This window comes from Penaeus monodon, unplaced genomic scaffold, assembly GCF_015228065.2.
Source record: "Penaeus monodon isolate SGIC_2016 unplaced genomic scaffold, NSTDA_Pmon_1 PmonScaffold_938, whole genome shotgun sequence".
In the NCBI taxonomy this organism is placed as follows: Eukaryota; Metazoa; Arthropoda; class Malacostraca; order Decapoda; family Penaeidae; genus Penaeus; species Penaeus monodon.
Window position 1 is genome coordinate 17,029 of NW_023664747.1, and position 7,972 is coordinate 25,000.

At 34.8% G+C, this 7,972-nt stretch overlaps 1 pseudogene; it reads right to left on the reverse strand.

Moving 5' to 3' along the window:
- Nucleotides 1–463: 463 nt before the first annotated feature.
- The window catches only part of LOC119572061, a 15,410-nt pseudogene continuing 7,901 nt past the window's right edge, over nt 464–7,972 (reverse strand).

Consider the following 7,972-nt stretch of genomic DNA (forward strand, 5'->3'; position numbering starts at 1 on the left):
TTTTTTGTTCAATGAGGCAATGTTTGTGGATTTCCAGAATGATTAATGGTCAATACAAATAAATGTGCCAGACATCAAAGGTCATTTAGAAAAGCACTGTGGCCAAAAGGGGTAAGAATGAGGAAATGATTAAGATAAGTGGACGAAGGGGCTGGAGAAGAGACGGAAAAGGAAAGGAGAAGAAAAGACCAAGCAAAACTAGTTGGGGCGAGGCTGAGGTCCCAGGTCAAGTGATCCCCCACACGGGGCTCCAGTCCCTTTCTCCTAACCCTTAACAACATGAGCAAGGGATGGGGGGGGGGGGGGGGGGGTCTTAAATCATTGGTTGTGTTTCTGTGTAATCAATAGTTTGCAATTATTAGATGGAATTAAATGGTTCCTTCTGGTATTAGCTAATAGTCCTAAGATGTGTGGTTGATTAATCCAACTTTTGTCTTCTTCTGGAAGATACAAAACTCAGAAAGTTTGCACTGTTGTCCAACATTTTTTTTATATTCATATTATTAAAAAATACAATAGTTTTAAAAATTATATATCTTAAATAATGTCATATATCCTAAGGCTGATGAATGTTCTTTCCTAATTACAATATAATTGAATATCACTGCATTATATCCTTTACAATATCTGCTGCATCATAATACCAACTGTGCAATAAAGCTTGCTTCATCACTATGCACAAGTGTCAACTCAAATGTAAATCATTACTTAGCTCAACTATGGAATAATGGCCATATGGTAGTATCTGACCACAATATTAAACTGTTAGTTAAATCTACTGTCAATAATCTGCAATATTTCTACTGCTAATCAACAACTAATATACAATGAAAACAAACAAATGTCAAGTCCATGTTGAGATGCTTTTTAACATTAAATATTACTGTAATGTAACCTCCATATAATTCACATACTTACAAACTGCAATAAAATTATTCTATCACATATTTAGTGTTTATTTTATCCACATTCAACCAAGTTGTTTTTTGTATTCCCTTTATGCACTAGTGATTTGAATCCTAGTGGCAATCCTGCTTTTCAAGGCTATTTCTATATATTACAAGCAGCAATGCAGATAACACTGCAACTTAAAAAGGTAACCCTACTTCTATCAAACCAGTAGTAATATTTGTTTCTCATTACTTTTATGATTCTTTTAAAACATATTTACAATACATAAATAATCTATATGAACACAAGCAGCTTCTGCTAAATTTGCATAAAATTAGAGTTGTTACCACCAATGTTGTGCTCATTCACAAACTTTTACAACTTGCTTTCATAAACAAACTTGAAGGAAGTAGAAACATGAGTCCATGGAATCTTCAAGCTGACTTCCCCAAATTGCAATGAAGCAAAATATGGAATGCCACACACCATTACATTAGAAGGTCATACTGCTTGGCATATTTGGAGAGGCTGGGCTCGGTGGGTTTGATGAACCTGAACTCAGGTTTTCCTCTTGAATGAACTTGTCAAGCTTGTCAAGCTTATCTTTGTCTTTGTGCTCATGTTTATGCTTCTTGTGCTTCTTGTGTTTCTTATCCTTTTTCTTCTTCTTGCTTTTGTGGGATTTTCCATGAGAATCAGCACTGCCTGTGCGGAACATGTCCGAGTCAAAGCCTGGAAAAAAAGTAAGCTGAAGCACACTCTCACATATACATAAACCTAATAAATACAAACATACATACATGTACATGTATGTATGTATACAGGTATGTATGTATACATGTATGTACTTATGTACCTAAATGTGTGTGTATGTATGTATGTATGTATGATAGTAATTATGTACATAACTGTATGTATGTATGTATGTATGTATGTATGTATGTATGTATGTATGTATGTATGTATGTATGAATGTATGTATGTATATGTATGTATGTACATATATATATATATATATATATATATATATATATATATATATATATATATATTATATATATATATATATATATATATGTCTGTGTACATGTATATGTATGTATGTACTAGTATGTATATACATACTTATGTACTTAAATATATACTTATGTTTATATGCCTGTATTTATGTATGTACATATGCATGTACATATATGAATTGATATTCAACCTGTATGCAAAAGTATACTGCTTACCTGTAGGGGCCCCAGATACATTATGACATTCTCCAGGCAGTGATGTTGTCGATTCTGATATGTCACCATCAATACTTGTTGGCATACTGGGTGTCACTGTGCAATCAACTTCTTCATCAAACACTTCCACATCATCTTGCTTAAGAGGTATGAGAGAAAAGACTAATTACTCTCTCTTACATGTGATAACATTGGAAGTGGAAATAAATGTTTGGCAGTGCTTTTAGGTATTAGTAGACAGCAATATCTTTTTAGTAAAAGAAGAAGAAAAATATACATGTGGGTTGCAGAATAAAGAATGGAATCCCCAAAACTGATTGTTATAAATATCACTTATCTTTTACAAAGAACAATAAAATGCAAGTTGCTTAACAGATACAGTTTTGCCAACCTTTATTCTAACTTTAGAATCTTCTGTAAAGATAACCTCAACGGGCATCTCATTCACTTCGGTCTTGATTTCCGTCTTGAGCTCCGGGAAGACGTCATCCGGTGGAGCCTCACGCTTCAAGGGCAATACCTTCTCTTCCTCTTCTTCTTTCACCTGTAGGAGAGATTTTGGATAAGTTCATCCTTTTAACACCAACAGAGTTCCTTAACTTCAATAATAAATGCTGAAAATACATAAAATGCTTGTAGTAGATGTAAGGACAGCCTTAGCTAGGTTATGGCATTTTAATAATTTTCGTGATACGGACACAGTTTGACATTCACACCTTGTTACACCCCAGTGATATGGATGCCATTTGATTCTGTAGCGAAATTCCTTAATAAAATATAAAATATTCACAGTATTGTAACATGGCTGTGAATTGACAGACTCCTTGATGTACAGAACACCATCATTATGTTTCTGAAAAATTTTCATTACTATATTTGAACATTTATTGGGAAAATTCACATAATGAAAAAGCAGTACAATTACTGCTTTATTTCTTAGTATTTGGCAACTAAAGATAGGCTATATCGGGGCTCTCAGTCAAACCTGATCATTGTGTGTGTATGGGTTTTGGAAAATTAATATATATATGAGTGTGTGTGTGTGTGTGTGTGTGTGTGTGTGTGTGTGTGTGTGTGTGTGTGTGTGTGTGTGTGTGTGTGTGTGTGTGTGTGTCCGCGTGCGTGTGCGTGTCCGCGTGCGTACATGTCTACATACGTGTGCACCTACACACACACACAAACACTACATATTAGCCTTCAGAATCAATTCATGATAACAAAATGTTGAACTTTTCTAGCATAGCAAGCCTTCTTGCTGTGCTTACAAAGTAAACACCAATATTTCATGCTGAAAGTTTAATCATAAGTGACAAATTTTCTATGACATTTTTTAGTCACCGCATTTTACGATAGAACAGACTCAAAGCTTACTATAACAGGATTCATGATGGGTGGATTTGGTGGTTTGCGAAGATTCAGCACCAGTGCAGGTTCTGAGGCAGGAATGCAAGCTGGCCTACGACGACCATACAAGGCATAGTACAGGTCCAGCACTGCACAACGTACTCTTGAGTCACATGGCTGTCCAGAACTGTCAAAAAATAGCCTCATGACACTGATGAAATACATTTGAATATAATTATACACAGATATGCATATTCTACAACTGACAGTTGATCAGCTTTTAAATTTTTACAAGTAACCTAAACTTTTATTTATCATGTCTGCCAACTACAGCCACACCAGATGCTGACAATCTGCAAGTCTTCAGGTTATGATTTCGTTATTACTTCATGAATTCCAGAGGCGATCCACCAGCTGCTGGGTGTCCAACTTGTGACTCTGACCCATGATGAATGGAGGATTTTTAGCTAACAGTACAAGGGTACGATATCGGATCATTGGAACAGGGTCTGACTCAGCCAGTGTCAGCAAGAAATCCATATCTTCACGTGTCCCGTCACGGATCAAGAAGTCTACTATCTGCTCAATTGCTGCAAGGCGCACATCTGCCGAGAAATTTCAGCAATACTTTTAGATAAACTGAGGTACTACTATATAATGGTCAGAAATAGCCATATGCACTGAGAATGCAAATATGCAGTCACTATATTAATCATCACTATACTTTAATAAACAAAATTTACTATGTTTTTTTACCTTATATTTGGTGGATAAGCAGCATATGCCTTGAAGATATCTGATTTGGGAGGTAAATGCCCATTCTTCTGGAGAACCCGCAGAGCACGGAGGCAGGATACTGTCACAGTGTACTTATAACAAGGAAGCATTTTTTCTAAGTTCAAGTAACGAACAATCTGATTAAAAGAAAAAGAAAATAATTTCCTTTAAAACAATATATCATGACTCGGGAATAATACTATAACATGACCAAATACGTAATTTATATATGATGGTTTGATCACCATTTGAAAGACTTCTGCACATTTAAGGTACATGTTATCATCATACTTCGCTTAAAATCCTCTTCATACCTCAGTCAGAGTGTCTGAAGTAATGGTTGCTGGGTCATGCTGCACAAGTGCTGAGAAGCTGCTGCTGCCAAGGCATCAACAAGTGCAGAGCGGTAGTAGTTTGTCTGAGTAGCGGTTCTTGGAATTATCACTTACTTGAAGAGGTCCATCAGAACCCTAAAACTTCAGGAGGACATTGCTTGTGGGTGTTGCGAAGACCAGCCATGGCAACCGGCAGTGTCTACAAAGTAAGCAAAAGATGCCTATCAACAAGGATAATAAGCAAGGTTGTTGTTTCTCAGACCATGCCTGAAATATGTGGTTAATGTGAACATATCAATGCTTACTTTATAGATGAAAGTTTAAGCTAATAAAACATCTAATAAAGGCATTCTCAAATTGGTCTCAGAGTACCTTTGCACAAGAATGCCCTCAAACATGCATGAATATCATCATGCATTTAAAATAATTAACAACACAAGAAAACAAATATGATAAACATTTCAACATTCTAACCTTGAGAATGAAATAGTTCTGTAAGCTTGTAAAGTCATGTTGCCTTATAATATTGGGGCAAGAAAAGGATCCAAACATCTTGCGGAAGATCTGCATCATTGCAGGAGGACCATTCCAGTTTTGCTACCATGGCATTGGCTACTCTGGTCAGGCAGTGTGCTGCTCTACAACGGACCTGTTTTAGAAAAAAAAAGTATTTTGGGGTGTAGGGAGTACATACAGAAAAAGACAAGAAAAGGAATTTGACTCTCAAAGAAGAAAAGTTGATAAACACTAATAATATTCATATAAATTAACAAAATAGGTTCTCCATTTATCTATATTTTTTTCTCTAATATTGAAGTAAATGCTAATGCTCATACCAAAATTCTTATAAGTACGTAAGGTGTAAAACAGACCTTGTAAAAGCACTGTTCATTTTCCAAAACTGCATTTAGAGTATTCCTCATTTCAGTTGTTACAGCTCCTGAAAAAAACATCTTCTTAAACATGAAGCCCTGGCATAATTTGAAATAACGTCAACACCATAATTTAATAGTATAATATTCTGTAAGAAGTATAAAAACATTATTGAAATATTGCCTTTATTCATTGGTTTCTACATTGCTGCAAATCAGCATAATCTTATTATCTGTTATACAGGTGTCAAAATAACTCAAGCAGTTAAAGGTCTGGAGAAAATAATACCTTGCTTTGCTAATCGCAGAAGGGGCATTGATAGCCTCAGTCTGAGCTGTTACATCTCGTTCATGTCTCAACTGGTACTGCCACTGATTGTCAGGTTTGTTCCACCTCTACAGCACGCATTAGCGTCATGTCTGGATCCAAGCGAAGCCAGAGGACAGGGGAATCAGCACTGAGAAGAAAGGGGAGGTGAAGTGATTGGGAAAGAAAAAAAAACACTGTTTTAGGATTTTGATAATTATTTCCATGATAACAGAACATGAATTATGCTCTGGAAAAAGAAGAAGGCAGATTGAAAGGAATGAAAATAAAAAGGTATAGTCCAACTGATTCATAGCAACCTGTGCTATGGAAAATGGCAACCAACAGTCAATTTTCCCATTTACATAGGAGACAGTCAAAGACAAATACAATATCAAAGAGAACAATAATCTTCACTTTGACCATTTGAAAAATAAAGGGTTTCCATGTAGATACTAGCTACCATACCTCAAAGAAAACAGAGCATGAGCATACTGCAACCAAAAGAATATCCTAAATATTATCATTATGTGCAAACATGGAAGAGAGTGGGTATATATAAAAAAATTATGGAAGATACTGTTAAACAAGAATAAGAAGTTGGGTGAGACATGAAAAAAAAAAAAAAAAAAAAAAAAAAAAAAAAAAAAAAAAAAAAAAAAAATATATTATATATATATATATATATATATATATATTATATATATATATATATTTTATATAATATATATATATAATAATAATAATAATAAAAACCAAGATAAAAGGGAAAAGATAGATTTCTTGCATAGGATCCTGCACCATTCATCTTCTAAGAAAATGTATTTTTTTTTTGAACTTTACAATCCTGACCTACACAAAAGGTAGCCCTTGATTAGAACCAGAAAATACTTGTGATAGTGACAGAGGCTTCCAGGAAAAATGCAATGAATAAGGCTGATAAGCAACTGATTCAATGAGGGGAAAAGTATTATCCATTGTCGTTTAAAGTTTGGTTGCGCCAGAAACAAGATGGTATGTTTCCTGCTTTTCTGAAATTCACGGAAGAAGAATTCTGGAAATACGGGGAATGAGGAAAGCAGGAGAGGTCAGTCAGGGCCACTAATTAATTCCTTGGCAACTAAGCAATTTTTACTGCTATATAACTGTAAACAAAAATTTTGCAAACAAAAATAGTACAAGTACTTGGTTTCAATGGATTAAAGAGGAAAAAAAAAAAAAAAAAAAAAAAAAAAAAAAAAATTGGGGTATACTTAATTTTATATACTGTATATTTTTTTCTCTCTATCTTTCTTCTTTTATAGAGTAGTGTCAAGCCTCACTTTAACATGTTTCCTGCTCTTTAATTTTGTAATCAACTATCTTTATCATCAGACTAACCATTTCTAATGTATTATGAAAAAAATAAAAACTATTAGCCACGTTTCAAGATGTTCTCTCTACAAGTTAAATAACATACAGGGTAATTTTCAACTTGCTACAATCTTTTAAATTTTATATTTCAAAACTTTGTGGTTTTATGTAAAGAATAAAGAAACATGAACCACTGTCTATTAACTCTTAAGTTTGATATTTCCCTATACTTATATCCCATAAGTCCCTCATCACTACCAGGTAAGCATCTCAACCAAATGTATGAATGAGAAAAATATGTACTAGACTGCATGGGCTTGAATGAGAATGAGCAGAGGAGCAGCCTAGGACAAGTGCCATACATACTCCAGATGGCTCAGATCCATGTCCACCTCCTCCCCAGTGCACAAAGGAATTTTCTTCTTCTTGTTTCTTCGGGACTTGGAATGGCAGACAATTTCTTTCTTTGATACCTGTGTAAAAAGAAATTTAAATTTGTTACTTCCCATCCTGGTTTGTAAACTGGTGTGCTGGCTGGTACCTGAGTGAAGGGCCAAAGATATGGGTACTGAATTCTTAAAAAGTAAATAAAACAAACATGCTAACACATTTAAGTAACTATAGACTTGCACTTCACATCAAGCACCTTCTCAACAAATATCTCACATTAATCTAATGTTATAGCAGAAGTTCAAGATGAACAAAGTAACACACAGGCAAGCAATTCCCCACCTGTGCTCAATCTGCAAAGTGTGCTTAAATGTTCCATCCAACTCTTGAATCCACACCACCAGGGGCCAACATAACGACGGATTCCTAATTCACCGATATAACCTTGTTCAATAGTCATTTCAACAA